The 15,748-nt window shown below is 43.1% G+C and overlaps 1 long non-coding RNA gene across 1 annotated transcript; it reads right to left on the bottom strand.

Moving 5' to 3' along the window:
• Window positions 1-11,057: 11,057 nt before the first annotated feature.
• On the bottom strand, window positions 11,058-12,356 carry LOC138672358 (uncharacterized). The gene is made up of 3 exons (XR_011319723.1): window positions 12,263-12,356; window positions 11,308-11,420; window positions 11,058-11,188 (listed from the first exon to the last, which is right to left on the bottom strand). It is a non-coding gene; the product is annotated as an uncharacterized lncRNA (long non-coding RNA).
• Between the last annotated feature and the right edge of the window lie 3,392 nt (window positions 12,357-15,748).

Here is a 15,748-nt window from a genome sequence, read left to right as displayed (position 1 = left end):
TTAACAACATTTTTTTCTGAAGACACGGAATGAAAGTGCTCTCTCTGCCTCGATCACAGCAGTGCATCACAGCACAAACGTCATCAATTTGCATTATAATACATTCAATCAAATTTGCTATTTCATGGATAATTCAAGTATTTCCTAAAACAGCCCGATCAGTTCTGCTGTATGTGCAATGTCGGACTGGGGTGCCAAAGACCCACCAGTAACATTGACTTTGGGGGGCCACTTTTCACCTGCATACAAACATTACACTACCCCCGTTCACAAATTTACCTAGAGCTCTATATAATAATAAACTGGGTAGTTTGGTTAATGAATGATGAGATGCTGTTTTTTTTCTGTACAGAGTGAATCAAGGGAATTGTTCCAAGTACTGCCCATTCTGGGGGGTTGGGAGCCAAGATCTGCACAGTGGCCCACCGGGGGATCGCCCTGATACCCTGTGTGCCAGTCCGAACCTGTGTATGTGAATATCTGTACACGGTACCAAGTAACGTTTGTACCAAAAAGACACCACATGCTATCACAGCTTTGAGAACATGCTGGCAGTAAAGCCATATTTGACCTACATTAGTAAATTTTCCCCTACAGAGACATTTGTGCTCAGTATTTACTGATATCTGGAGATGTCACGCACAATACAAGAAGGATTGCAGCCAACCTGTCATCTATCCTGAAGAGACTGCAAACAGCGGAACATTTGTGTTCCGAGAGCGAAATGTATTACTGTGTGATTGTGACAGATGCTCTGAAAAATGTGCTTGACTACCTTAAAAGAACATCTTTTCTTCTCCGTCCACAAGCAGCCATGGGAACACAAATCAATTTTCTTTTAATCAGTCAGAATTCAACAAATGCTTCTATACTGAAAAATGGCAGAAACATCCCCACAAAAATTAACTAACGGAAATTGAAGGGATGAAGAAAGCAAGAACATGTCAAAGAAAGCGAGCAAGAGAGCAGGAGAGCAGGAAAGGGATAGATTTGGAGTTGATAACATCATCGGACTGGAGTGCCAAGGGCCCACCGGTAACATCAACTCCAAGGCGCCGCTTTTTAGCTACATGCAAATATGACTTTATCCTCATTCACAAATTTATATAGAGATAAAATGGGTAGATTGCTGAATAAAAAAGATGCTGCCTTTGTCTGTAAATAGTGAATCATGTATATAGTGCCAAGTACTGCTCATATAAGAGGGTAGTGGCCCGCTCCTGCACAACGACCCACCGGAGGATTCTCCTGTTCTGCTGTGGGCCAGTCCGTGTCTGGTCATGAATGACAGTAACATGTTTGTTTCATAGAAAAAGTGGTTCCACAGTTCGGCAAGTATCATCCTTAGGGTAGATTCACATGAACATAGAAAATTATTCAGTGTTTCACCCAGAAAACTCTCTCACTTGTCATCCGTATGCAATTCGTTTTTTACAGCAACAGCTATTAATCAATTACAAGACCATTTATAGTTTCCCGTTACAGAATTACAATGTATCAGTAACAATTGGATGCTACAACGTGGCGCCGTATGGCATCCAATTTTTTTTGCACATCCATGTTCTTAAATGGACAAGTCTCATCCGAATTATGGAAGAAACTACAGAAGGTTTTTTTAAGGAAGAATCTGCATGTGATTTTTTTTCACATGCAGATTTGGTCAGTAAAAAAAACCACTAATCTGCACTGCCCCGTTGAATAACATTAGTCTGAGTGCTGTCCATTTTTTGCATAGGCAGCATTCAGACTGAAAATACGGTCGTGTGAACAAGCCCTAAAAGGAAGGAATGGAAAAGCCCACTGCCCAGTGTAATTCAGTAAGGTTCTTATCAGTGAACGTGCTGGGATAAGGTGTTACCCGCCATGCTCGGATGCTATCCAAGTGACTTCGGCGTGATGGAATACTACGTTGGAGTCCCCATGGCTGCATGTCTTCCGGTTGTTCGGGATTTCAATAGACAGTCCCTCCATGTGTTGCGGCTGTTGAACAGCCACGAGCCATGCATCTGAGAGAACGTGAACATATTTTTCAAGCTCTATTTTTCGTCTCTCGGTTAGCACCCGAGCATGGCGGGTAACACCTTATCCCAGCACGTTCACTCATCACTAGGGTTGAGCGACTTTTACTTTTTTAGGGTCGAGTCGGGTTTCGCGAAGCCCGACTAGCTCAAAAGTCGAGTCGAGTGAAATCGGCCGATTATGGCGAAAAGTCGGGGATCGACCGAAACACACAACCCAATGCAAAGTCAATGAGAAATCTAACTTTTTTTTTTTCTCTCTCTCTCTCTCTCTCCTCCGTCCCTGAACAGAAAAGCTGGTGTTACACATTGCAAATCGCTACAGCGCACAAGCGACAAGATGGCCCCTAAGACCTATGTCATCACTCTGCCCACGCTCCTTCATTGGCTGAAAAAATGGCGCCAAACGCGTCATACGAAACGCGACTTTGGTGCGAAGATCGCCGACCGCATGCCCGATCCCACACTAGGATCGGGTCGGGTTTCATGAAACCCGACTTTGCCAAAAGTCGGCGACTTTTGAATTTGTCCGATCCGTTTCGCTCAAGCCTACTCATCACTATTCTTAAAATGGTAGTTTTTCCCACAGACACAAAAATCGTAGCATGCACTAGTGTCTTCTGGATTATACTCAATCATTCATGTCTATGGGTGCACAAAAAAAATGGATCCCATACGCATCAGCCATATAGCAACTGTAGTTTACATATGCATAGCAATTATTAATATAGGAAACTGTATTTGATCTTGTACAGTTTAAACTGTTGATTTATAAATACGGATGCCAGATAAAGGCAATACAGACGCCTTGGGCTGTGTGCACACGTAGCGTTTTTATCGCGGTTTTCTCACGGTTTTTCGCTATAAAAACGCTATAAAACCGCGAAAAAAACGCTAACATTAAGCATCCTATCAATTATAATGGAAACCGCAAATTATGTGCACATACTGAGTATTTTTCCGCAGCGGAAAAGATTTGCGGTAAAATACGCAGCATGTTCATTAATTTGCGGAATCGCGGCGATTCCGTGCCCATAGACTTGTATTGTACCGCTTGAATTCCGCAAATCTATAAAAAAATTGCGGAATTCAAGCAGATTTGCGGAGGTACACAGTGCGGCCTACCGGAAGTCACATGGCCATCCCATCATGCCAGGAGCATCCCATAATCCAGGAAGACAATATTCGTCTTCCTGGATGATGGCTGCCAGCATGGACTGGTATGACCGGATGGCGCTGGATGTGCCTTTCATGATTAGTGTGGTAAGTGTCTATGTGTGTGTTTTGTGTGTGTTCGTGTGTGTGGTGTATATGGTGTATGTGTGTTGTCAGACATAGGCCGATGAGACTACTACTACTCCCATCGGCCTATGTCTATTCCCTATAGTAGCAGCAGGCTCAGCTCGATGGGAGCAGTATTTCCCATCGAACTGTTCCTGCGTGCAAAAAAACACTTTTTTTTATATCCACGGTGCCCCCCCCCCCCTCCCTATAAAGTTTCATTGGTGGCCAGTGGCCCGTATTAACCCCCCCCCCTCCCTATAAAGTTTCATTGGTGGCCAGTGGCCCGTATTAACCCCCCCCTCCCTATAAAGTTTCATTGGTGGCCAGTGGCCCGTGTTAACCCCCCCACCCACCCCTATAAAGTTTCATTGGTGGCCAGTGGCCCGTATTAACCCCCCCCCCTCCCTATAAAGTTTCATTGGTGGCCAGTGGCCCGTATTAACCCCCCCTCCCTATAAAGTTTCATTGGTGGCCAGTGGCCCGTATTAACCCCCCCTCCCTGTAAAGTTTCATTGGTGGCCAGTGGCCCGTATTAACCCCCCCACCCCACCCCACACCCCTATAAACTTTCATTGGTGGCCAGTGGTTACCTGTGAAAATAAAATATACATACCTGTCCCCGCCGATCACCACCTCAAATAAATAAAAAAAAATAAAAAAAACATACTCACCTATACGCCCAATTCCACGAATCCCTCGTCAGAAAAAATAGTAAAAAAACAAACCACAACATATACCTACCCTCCGCAGCATCCAAATAAACGAGTGTCCCACGATGATCTTGAGTTTAGAGCAGCCACATAACATGCGGCTGCTCTAAACCGCGGCCGCCGATACAATGAACGGGATCGTAAAGCGATCCCGTTCATTGTATACCGAGTTCTCCCGAAGGCAGCTCGCGCTGTTCGGGGGGACTCGTTCGGTGGTCACTGCGGCTGCGCGGACTCACCGGCTGACCGGAGATGAACTTATCAGTCCATCTCCGGTCAGCCAGAATAGTTAACCCTTTGCTGTCAAATAAAAAAATTGTCAAAAACCTGTTGTGATCATTTAATTAAAATACTTTTTCCAGACTGTGTGTTTTTTTTTAACCCTTTACTAGTATTGGATTAATAATGGATAGGTGTCATAATTGACGCCTATCCGTTATTAATTTGGCTTAATGTCACCTTACAATAGCAAGGTGGCATTAACCCTTCATTATCCCATATCCCACCGCTACACGGGAATGGGAAGAGAGTGGCCAAGTGCCAGAATAGGCGCATCTTCCAGATGTGCCTTTTCTGGGGTGGCTGGGGGCAGGTGTTTTTAGCCAGGGGGGGGGGGGGGCCAATAACCGTGGACCCTCTCCAGGCTATTAATATCTGCCCTCAGTCACTGGCTTTACGACTCTGGCGGAGAAAATTGCGCGGGAGCCCACGCCATTTTTTTCCGCCATAAACCCTTTAATTTAGTAGATAGACAGCCCAAATATTGCACATACACACTACTAACAATATTAGTGTGGAATATGCCAAAAAATGGGGATATGAGATGGTTTACTGTATGTAACCATGTCACATATCATGTCGGGTTTAGGAAGGAGATAGCAAAAGTCGGGAATTGAATTACCGGCTTTTAAGCTAACTACCGCTGTATGAAATATATATATATATATATATGTGTCTCACTAACATATGTATATATATAGAGAGAGAGAGAGAGAGAGAGTGTATATGTTTTTATTATTTTTGGAGCACATGGATCCATTGTATGTCCGTATGTCGGTTTTGCAAGCCTGCGAGAAAATCTCGCAGTACGGATGCCATACGGATTACATACGGAGGATGCCATGCGCTAAATACGCTGACACACCCTGCCTACGGAGGAGATATGGACCAATATTTTGGGGAATTGTCACCGATTTACGGCCGTAAAATACGGACCGTATTGTCTTATGCCGAGTGTGACGCCGGCCATATACTGCGTGTACACTGTTATGTACTGCGTGGCCTGTATTCACACATCGGGTATTCTACAAAATGTCGTGGACTGTGCTACATAGTATGTGGCTGCTATATACAGAAATACATATGTATAATAACTGCTGCGTTAGAATCGTGGCACCATTTAGTGTACAGATTTTTTTATATTTCTTTTCAAAATAATAATTTTATCAAATGTAGTGACTGGTTCTCTATCAAAATTGTAGATAGAAAAACACCCGGAGGTCTGGGACCGTGCGAGTGAGGAGTACAAAGCCTCCGCTTCTAAACGGGATGCCTGGCCAGCCATTGTAACAGAAATTTATCCGCAGTGGCCTCAGCTACCAAAAGCGGGCCAAAAACTTATTTGTAAGTATGTTAAATTCGTGTTATTTTTATTACGTATGTACTATATAATTGTCTATTTGTGTCACTTCCCTCTTTCTGTCTGTCCTTCTGTCTGTCACGGATATTCATTGTTTGGGGATTTTGTCTTTCATGTAATCCAAGTGGCTGGTTTGTTGTGGCAAAAAGCACACAAACATTGCCACAACCAATGTGCGACGGGCTCAGACTGGCGTCAATATGGCCGCTCTTTCCTCACCGCAGTCAGTGCCCGTTCCATACTCCCCTCTAGTCATGCCTCACACAGGGTTAATGACATCGTTAACAAAGCGAGGTGTTACGCATTCTGGTTATACACCTAACCCAGTTTGACAATGTTTTTACTATAGATTCTGCGTATGCAGCATCAATAGTACAAAGATTGAAAGTAAAAAATAATAAAAATAACGTTATTCTCACCCTCCGACCTCCCGCCCTGTCCTTGACAGTGCAAGCGGCAAGTTCGATGCAGCAGTACCTGTCGTGTCAGCGGTCTCTGCGAAATCACTGCACAACCTGATCATAAATCCCCTCTGTCCAGTGCCACTTTGGATTGGTGAAACTTGTGGACATACGTGGCTGGGCAATATAGTACTTGTCCTGTGCAATATACTACGTGTTCAGGCATATTCTGTAGTAGCCGATGCGTTAGAACTGGGCCACCATCTATTTCCTTTCTAATTTTTATAAATTGTTCAATTTCAGTGGAAGATGTGAAAAAACGTTGGAGATCTGTGACCGACAGACTGATGAAGGCACAGAAGGTAGAAAGTGGCAGCTCGCCCTCAAAAAAGAGGGTGCCGTTTGCAGACCAGCTGCAATTCATTTTAACAAGCAGAAATTTGCGGCGGTAAGTTATATATATATATACAGGTCCTTCTCAAAAAATTAGCATATAGTGTTAAATTTCATTATTTACCATAATGTAATGATTACAATTAAACTTTCATATATTATAGATTCATTATCCACCAACTGAAATTTGTCAGGTCTTTTATTGTTTTAATACTGATGATTTTGGCATACAACTCCTGATAACCCAAAAAACCTGTCTCAATAAATTAGCATATCAAGAAAAGGTTCTCTAAACGACCTATTACCCTAATCTTCTGAATCAACTAATTAACTCTAAACACATGCAAAAGATACCTGAGGCTTTTATAAACTCCCTGCCTGGTTCATTACTCAAAACCCCCATCATGGGTAAGACTAGCGACCTGACAGATGTCAAGAAGGCCATCATTGACACCCTCAAGCAAGAGGGTAAGACCCAGAAAGAAATTTCTCAACAAATAGGCTGTTCCCAGAGTGCTGTATCAAGGCACCTCAATGGTAAGTCTGTTGGAAGGAAACAATGTGGCAGAAAACGCTGTACAACGAGAAGAGGAGACCGGACCCTGAGGAAGATTGTGGAGAAGGACCGATTCCAGACCTTGGGGAACCTGAGGAAGCAGTGGACTGAGTCTGGTGTGGAAACATCCAGAGCCACCGTGCACAGGCGTGTGCAGGAAATGGGCTACAGGTGCCGCATTCCCCAGGTAAAGCCACTTTTGAGCTACAGAGAAGCAGCACTGGACTGTTGCTAAGTGGTCCCAAGTACTTTTTTCTGATGAAAGCAAATTTTGCATGTCATTCGGAAATCAAGGTGCCAGAGTCTGGAGGAAGACTGGGGAGAAGGAAATGCCAAAATGCCTGAAGTCCAGTGTCAAGTACCCACAGTCAGTGATGGTGTGGGGTGCCATGTCAGCTGCTGGTGTTGGTCCACTGTGTTTCATCAAGGGCAGGGTCAATGCAGCTAGCTATCAGGAGATTTTGGAGCACTTCATGCTTCCATCGGCTGAAATGCTTTATGGAGATGAAGATTTCATTTTTCAGCACGACCTGGCACCTGCTCACAGTGCCAAAACCACTGGTAAATGGTTTACTGACCATGGTATTACTGTGCTCAATTGGCCTGCCAACTCTCCTGACCTGAACCCCATAGAGAATCTGTGGGATATTGTGAAGAGAAAGTTGAGAGACGCAAGACCCAACACTCTGGATGAGCTTAAGGCCGCTATTGAAGCATCCTGGGCCTCCATAACATCTCAGCAGTGTCACAGGCTGATTGCCTCCATGCCACGCCGCATTGAAGCAGTCATTTCTGCCAAAGGATTCCCGACCAAGTATTGAGTGCATAACTGAACATTATTATTTGTTGGTTTTTTTGTTTGTTATTAAAAAACACTTTTATTTGATTGGATGGGTGAAATATGCTAATTTATTGAGACAGGTTTTTTGGGTTATCAGGAGTTGTATGCCAAAATCATCAGTATTAAAACAATAAAAGACCTGACAAATTTCAGTTGGTGGATAATGAATCTATAATATATGAAAGTTTAATTGTAATCATTACATTATGGTAAATAATGAAATTTAACACTATATGCTAATTTTTTGAGAAGGACCTGTATATATTTATTGGAATTTTCCACGTTTCACAGTACTCTTGTATTGACAAAGTCTTTTTTTATTCCTTGTACAGAACTGAAGGCAATGTAAGGGCCGAAACCCCACCGGTCCAGGAAGACAACAGCCTGGAGATGGGTGATGGAGAGGAGGTGGAGGACTATCCTATTTGCTCCTCACCAAATCCACCCTTGCCTAGGCAGTCATCCTCCATGCATGCTGCAGTTATGCCCCCCACCTGTACTGTGGCAAGTTCGTCCTCTGCGGTGGATGCGGCGGTGTTGTCTTCCGCTGTTGTTGCTGCCTCTTCCGCTGCGTCCAGCTCGTTTGTTGGGGGTTCAAGGCCCACTGGGTTGGGGTCTGGTTCTGCCCGTCCTGTGCCAATGGTTAGGGCAGCACCCAAGAAGGGGAAAAAAAAGGATGGTTCGACTAGTGCCATTGAAGCACTCACAAGTCGAACCCTCAATATTATAGACCATTCATCTCCACAAGATGAAATGGATAAATTTGGATCTGTGGTAGCTAGCCGCCTAAGGTCCATGACATGGGACAGGCAGAGCCTATGCATGACAGCAGTTAATGCAGTTCTAATGTCTGCTGCTGTCCCATCACCAATCCCCCCACCACAAGACATAGTTGTGGGAATTATGAAAGCATTTACTATCCCAAGTGGGCCGCCACCACCACCACCAGCAGCTGCTTCTCAACGGTTTTTCCATGCAGCACACAGGCCCGACGCTGCTGAAGCCTATAATTCAAGCCACTGTCCAACTCGTCAAAGTTCTGGGCATAATGTTTCCCAAAACACGAGTATTTCGTCGCAAGATATGTTTCCGGGGTATGGGTACGAGCCAGAGTACCAGCAATTTTGAGGATTTAGTTCCTAAACCCCCCTGTCCTGTTGACAAGTTGTTCGCAAATCAATTGTTGATGCACTTTTGTCCTGTTGACAGGTTTTGATAGCGTCCATTCTTGATGGACTGTTTTGGACAATGTTTGTCCTTGTTTTCTACAAGCTACGTCTGTTACCGACGTTACATTTTTATGTGTAGGACACATATTTTGTTTGTGAAAAAAATTATACATATATTTTTGGGAAATATGTGTGTCCGGAGAAAGGTGAATTTGTTTGGATTTCTTTCCCCAACCCAACTGTTCTGTTGACAGTTTGTTCCCAAATCCATTGTTGATGCACTATTTTGTCCTGTTGACAGGTTGTTATATTGTCCATTTTTGATGGACTGTTCTGGACAATGTTTGTCCTTGTGTTATAATACCTACGTCATTTAAAGACGTTTTGTTTTTATGTGTAGTACACAGTGTTATTTATGAATAAAAACTAAATTTGTATTTGCAAAAATGTCTGGTAATTTCTTATTCTAAAAAAAGGTTATTTCAATTTGCAGATTATGAACTGTGAGTAATGGGATAATAACTGTCAGTGACTAAAGAGTAAGTTGCGGACACAAGGTTTGATTTTTCAAACAAAATTCTTATTTATTAATTCCTTTTGTTTTTTAAATGATAAAGAACAAAAAGACATTGAATGCATGGGGTTAGCCATCCAATCTGCTCAGCTGTACTGATGAAGAACACAAGGGCTGTGATTGCTTTCGGGTTAGCCATCCGATTTGCTCTTCTGAACAGGCTGACATCTTGATGGGGATTAAGTGTTCGATCTTCTCTGCTGTTCAGGCTGCTCAACACCGGCACAGGAGTATTGCCAGTGCACGGCACCTTCAGGACTCATGAAGTAGTCAGTGAAGGTTTCTCGCACACGCACCCCCGAGATGGATTGCCTGCCTTGACCCAAGTTGTCCACTGCAATTAATTCAGACAGCTGTGACTCCTCAACTACCTCTGTGCTGTATTCCCGAACGTAGTTGTGGAGAACACAGCATGCCTTGATCACAGTGTCCACGGTCTCCGTATCTAGCTGGATGGCAGTGTGAAAGATCCTCCACTGACTACACATGATTCCAAAGGTGCATTCCACATATTTTCGTGCACGGCTCAGCCGATAGTTGAAAATCCTCCGCCGGTCATCCAGTGCCCTTCGAAGGTATGGGCGCAGCAGGTTAGTTTTTAAGGGAAATGCCTCATCCGATACCATCACAAAGGGTACAGGATGTGTGGAACCAGGCAAAGGTCTTGGGGCTGGGAGCGTTCCGCCATCTCGAAGAATTTGAAGTCCAATCTGTGATGATTGCAGCACCCGAGAGTCCCCAGAACTGCCATAAGCACCAACGTCGATGGCAACAAACTTGTAAATGGGCATCAGCCACCGCCATCAGGACCACAGAAAAATACTTTTTATAATTAAAGAAGCGTGATCCTGATCTTGGTGGCATCGACAGCACCTACGCAGTTGGGGAAATTGGCCACAGACTGAAAGCCTGCTGCTACCTGCAGCCAAGTCTCTTCGGTTGGGCAAGGCATCACGATGGGCTGCAACTTCTGCCAGATGACGGCACATGTGCACCTCACAATTAGAGAGATGGTGGATTTGCCAACCCTAAATTGGAGGTGCAGGGATGTGTAGCTCTCTCCTGTGGCCAAAAACCTGGAAAAAAATGTGAAAAAATTAGAATATTTTTAATAATTATGAAAATATGCATGACAACATAACTAGTACGATTCAGGGGCACTAGATCTGTAAACATAGTGGCGCAGTGGCAGAAATATGGGGGCACTGGCAGCATTGGGACATAATTGCAGCATTATGGGGGCAATGGCAGCATTGTGGCGCACTGTCAGCATTATGGCGGCACTGTGGCAGCATTATAGGGGCACTAACAGCATTGTGGCGCAGTGGCAGCATTATGGAGGCAATGGCAGCATTGGGACGTAATAGCAGCATTATGGGGGCACTGTTGCAGCATTAACTATGGGGCCAATGTGTGGAGTTTGTGGTTTTTGTTTTTTTTTTAAAAAGGGCCTTACCGCAAGATGATGAGCAGCCTTTCCTCAGCAGAGATTGATCTTCGCATACATGTGTCTTCGTAGCTGAGTTGTGGAGCCAGAATTATAAGAAGGCGATCAAATGCCTGAATCGTAAGCCGGCAAAACTGGATAAATTTTTCAGGAAAACTGAATGTAAAAAAAAAAAAAAAAACTCAAACCACAGATATATAACACAACAGTTTATAACATCAAAAAAAAAAAAGGTGAACACAGAAGACAATATATCATTTCTACTTATATCTTACCTCCTTAAATCTTGGTAAAGGACATGGAAGTGTCCCTTTTCCTCCCGCTCATTAATAATGGGATGAACCCACATCCGTTTTGGACGTCTTCTATTCCTTCTCCGAGATTGCTCCTATGGGAGAATATAGTATTTATTATTTACACTGAATTGTGGCACGATTCTCACGCATCGGGTATTCTAGAATATGCATGTCCCAGTAGTATATGGACAATGATGATTCAAGAATTCGCGGCAGACTGTGTCCGTCGCTGTTTGATCGAGGCAACCTTTATGACATCATCGTCGCCATGGCAACCATTATGACATCAACGTCGATGTGCCCGTTGCTGATTGGCCTGGCAGCCTCAACCAATCAGAGATGCTGTATTTCAAAGACAGACAGAAAGACAGACAGACAGACATACGGAAAAATAGACAATTATATATATATATATGGTACTGTACAACGCATAGACAATCGCTGCTAAGGCTACTTTCACTTCCATCAGTACTGTTCCGTCGCAATACACTGGCGCCAACATACCCATGGACGTTGTGAAATAACTGCATGACGTGGGCAGCAGATGCATTTTTTCTACACATCCGCTGCCCATTCTGCAGTCTGGGGAGGAGGGGGTGTATTTTCTGCAGCACATGAGCAGTCAAAAATGGCGGATGCGATGCACCAAGAAAAACATATAGGTAAGGATTTTACGTGTCGACGGTCTGCCAAAAAAAGACACATACATCGCACAATGGATGCAACGTGCGGCAAAACGTCGCAAACCATTGCTAATACAAGTGTATGGGAAAATAAAATCCTGCAAGCACATATGCAGGATCCGTTTTATCCCAAAACGACAGATTGCGAGGGAGCATTACGGAAGTGGGAAGTAGCCTATCCGCAGCAACAGAAACACTACAAATCCACAGCATAGTCCGCATAGTGTGCACATCTAATGACATTATATTACCTGCTCAGTGTGGTGGTGCAGCAAAAGCAGTGCCGTCAGCAACAAAAGATGGTTTTGTTGTGGCGAAAGACGCCAATGGGGCTGAACGTGCGGCATGTTGAAAGCAGCAAAAAAGCAAAATGGAGAAGAGGGGATGGAACAGGAAATGACCTATGAGAGTCTCTTTTTTTTCCTTTTTTTTTTTAACCAACTTTATTTGTTATTAAAAACGCTTAAAAAACGCTTCAAAAACGCTAGAAAAAAACGCATCAAAAACGCACGCGGATTTCCGGAAGAAAACATCAGGTTTTCTTCAGGAAAATTGCATGATAAATCTGCACACATTCCTGAACGTGTGCACATAGCCTGATGGATGTAAAATATGGAAACATGGACGGTGCACGGATGGCAGTTAGGATAAAAATTGGATTATTTTTATACAGTCCAATTCATTTATTTACTGGAGAGTAATTGATCATTTTGTTTTTATCTTAGGCCCCTTTCATATATCAGTTGTTTGCCATCAGTCACAATCCGTTGGCTCAACGGATCCATCGTAGATTTTGAAAAACTGATGCGACAGATTCGTTTTTTTGACGGATCCGACTAGCGGATATGGCTAATTGGATCCTAAATAAATCAAAGCATGCTCAGTTAAAAAAAACGGAATCAGTCGCCGGATTCCGTCATTTGATGGATCCAGCACCCATAGGCTTCCATTCAAGCAAACAAGGGACGACGACGGATCCGTCTCTGTCCGATTTGTTGACGTACACAAAAAAAACGCTACTTTGTCCGTTGCCTCCGGCCTCCGGACAAACAATTTTTGACGGATCCGGCGAACGATGGATGAAACGTGAGGCCATCCATCGCAATCCGTCGCTAATACAAGTCTATGAGAAAAATAACTGATCCGGCGGCATCAGTCGCCAGATTTGTTTTTTTCAAAATTAGATGGATTGCGACTGAAGGCAAAAAACTGATGTGTGAAAGGGGCCTTAGCTTCCTTCAAATTGCTTTCTATGCTGATGTCTGATCCTTCTACGTCTTTAGCCTGCAGCATCCAAGCTTACTTTATAAGAGGAGACACATTTATCCTACGAGTGACACAATTATAGATATCAACTGGATCTCAGACAAATTTATCTCACCAGGACCATGCTGAGCCAGTTTCCCCATGTTATCTTATTTTCCATGTTATCATATGTTATTAATATAATGTGACAAGTCAGACGCTTCCATTCATTACTTTGCTGTATTCCTGAATGCAATGGAGTCACTGAATAGCATTGAAACATATTTATGAAAATGTCTCATGTTTAATGAAGGTGGAAGTCAAAAATCTAATTTTAGCAATACCTTTCTTTGTACCATCTACACAGATCAACTCCTTACAAGAACTTGATTTTTTGTTTTTAGTACATTTCACATGTCAGACTAGTATCGCTACCCATTCCTACTCCTCGTCACAGTGCCCTAATATAATGCTCCACTTTCCATTAGGTTGGGAATAGGCATCTGCTCGTTCCTCGGGGGACACCAGTTGTGAGGTTCTCCCTTTCACACCTGCTCGCTCTCCGCACAATGACTCTACCTGTTAATACCCAGTCTTCCCAGTCTGATGGGCTTAGCAACCACTGACGCTCCATGAAGGGCAATCAATGGGTGACAACGTTTAGTCCAATAGGGAAAAAAAAGGCAAAGAAAAGATCAATAACATTTAAAATAAAAACAATTTGAACAAAATAAATAAGTCAGCCAAAAAATGCATCAAAAATATTTTACTTATAAAATTAAGAAAACAAATAGATATGCGTCACCAAAAGAAAAAAAAGCACACCACACTGTGCATACTCTGAAAAAAAAAACTATGACAGAATTGCTGTTTTTCATTATTTCCATCTTTAAAAAAAATTAAAATCACACAATAAATTATGCATACCCTAAAATGACGAGAGAAAATTGTCTGTCAAAAATCAAGAAGGAGAAAATTAAAGAAAAAAAGCAAAAGTTGTAGACCATAAAAAAACACTATATAAATTTCTATATAAATTTGTTTTCAGCAGAATCGTATCGACTCATAGAACAAAGTTAACATTCATACCGTATGGTCTATGGAATAAAAAAAAGCACAAAAAAAACTAATTGCTGGTACTGATTTTCTATTCCTTTCCTTCCTCAAAAAAAAAATGAAGTAATTTAATAAGTTACATATACCTCCAACAAGTGCCAATAAAATCTACAGCTCTGTCTGGTATAGAAGGTTTCAGCTTCCCAAAATAATTAGGAAAAAAAAAAGAGGAATTCGGATATTGAACCAAAATTTTCACTGTGAGGTCCATGTGATATAATATATACATTTAACTTGTCTTGTCCATGCTGCACCTCCCCACTAATCCCTGTATGTTCATCAGGAAGAAAAGTCCATATAGCACTAGCTTCCGACAATCTAGATGCAGAGAGCAGCGGTTTCCTATCAAGAGTTCCAGAAAGTAGCATTCTACAGTGGCGAAAGTATTTGACACACTGCCGATTTTGCCAGTTTTCCCACCTACAAAGAATGGAGAGGTCTGTAATTTTTATTGTAGGTACACTTCAACTGTGAGAGACAGAATCTAAAAATAAGAAAACAGAAAATCACATTTGTCACGGATCTCTGTTATGAACAGGTAATTCAGAACCACAATGGACCTTGAAGTTCAGAGCATACAAAGTGACCTGACAATTACCAAAAACATAGGACGAGCTCTGAGACGTGGGAACTCTGCTGACCGCAATCCCTAATCCTATCCAACCACACTAGAGGTAGCCGTGGAGCGCTCCTGACCAGTCCTAAGCGCCTCGAGCACAGCCTGAGAAACTAGCTAGCCCTAAGAAAGAAAAATAAGCCTAGCTTGCCTCAGAGAAATACCCCAAAGGAAAAGGCAGCCCCCCACATATAATGACTGTGAGTTGAGATGAAAATACAAACGCAGAGATGAAATAGATTTAGCAAAGTGAGGCCCAACTTACTGAACAGACCGAAGATAGGAAAGATTGCTTTGCGGTCAACACAAAACCCTACAAACAACCACGCAGAGGGGGCAAAAAGACCCTCCGCACCGACTAACGGTACGGAGGTGCTCTCTCTGCGTCCCAGAGCTTCCAGCAAGCAAGAAAAACCAATATAGCAAGCTGGACAGAAAAAATAGCAAACAAAAATAACACAAGCAAAACTTAGCTTATGCAGGACGACAGGCCACAGGAACGATGCAGGAGAAAGCAAGACCAATACTAGAACATTGACTGGAGGCCAGGATCAAAGCACTAGGTGGAGTTAAATAGAGCAGCACCTAACGACTTAACCTCATCACCTGAGGAAGGAAACTCAGAAGCCGCAGTACCACTCTCATCCACCAAAGGAAGCTCATAGACAGAACCAGCCGAAGTACCACTCACGACCACAGGAGGGAGCTTGGCCACAGAATTCACAACAGTACCCCCCCCCCTTGAGGAGGGGTCACCGAA

The sequence above is a fragment of the Ranitomeya imitator genome, chromosome 3, assembly GCF_032444005.1.
Source record: "Ranitomeya imitator isolate aRanImi1 chromosome 3, aRanImi1.pri, whole genome shotgun sequence".
Classification (NCBI taxonomy): domain Eukaryota; kingdom Metazoa; phylum Chordata; class Amphibia; order Anura; family Dendrobatidae; genus Ranitomeya; species Ranitomeya imitator.
Note: the sequence above shows the minus strand (reverse complement) of the source record. Positions and strands in the feature narration are given on the sequence as shown.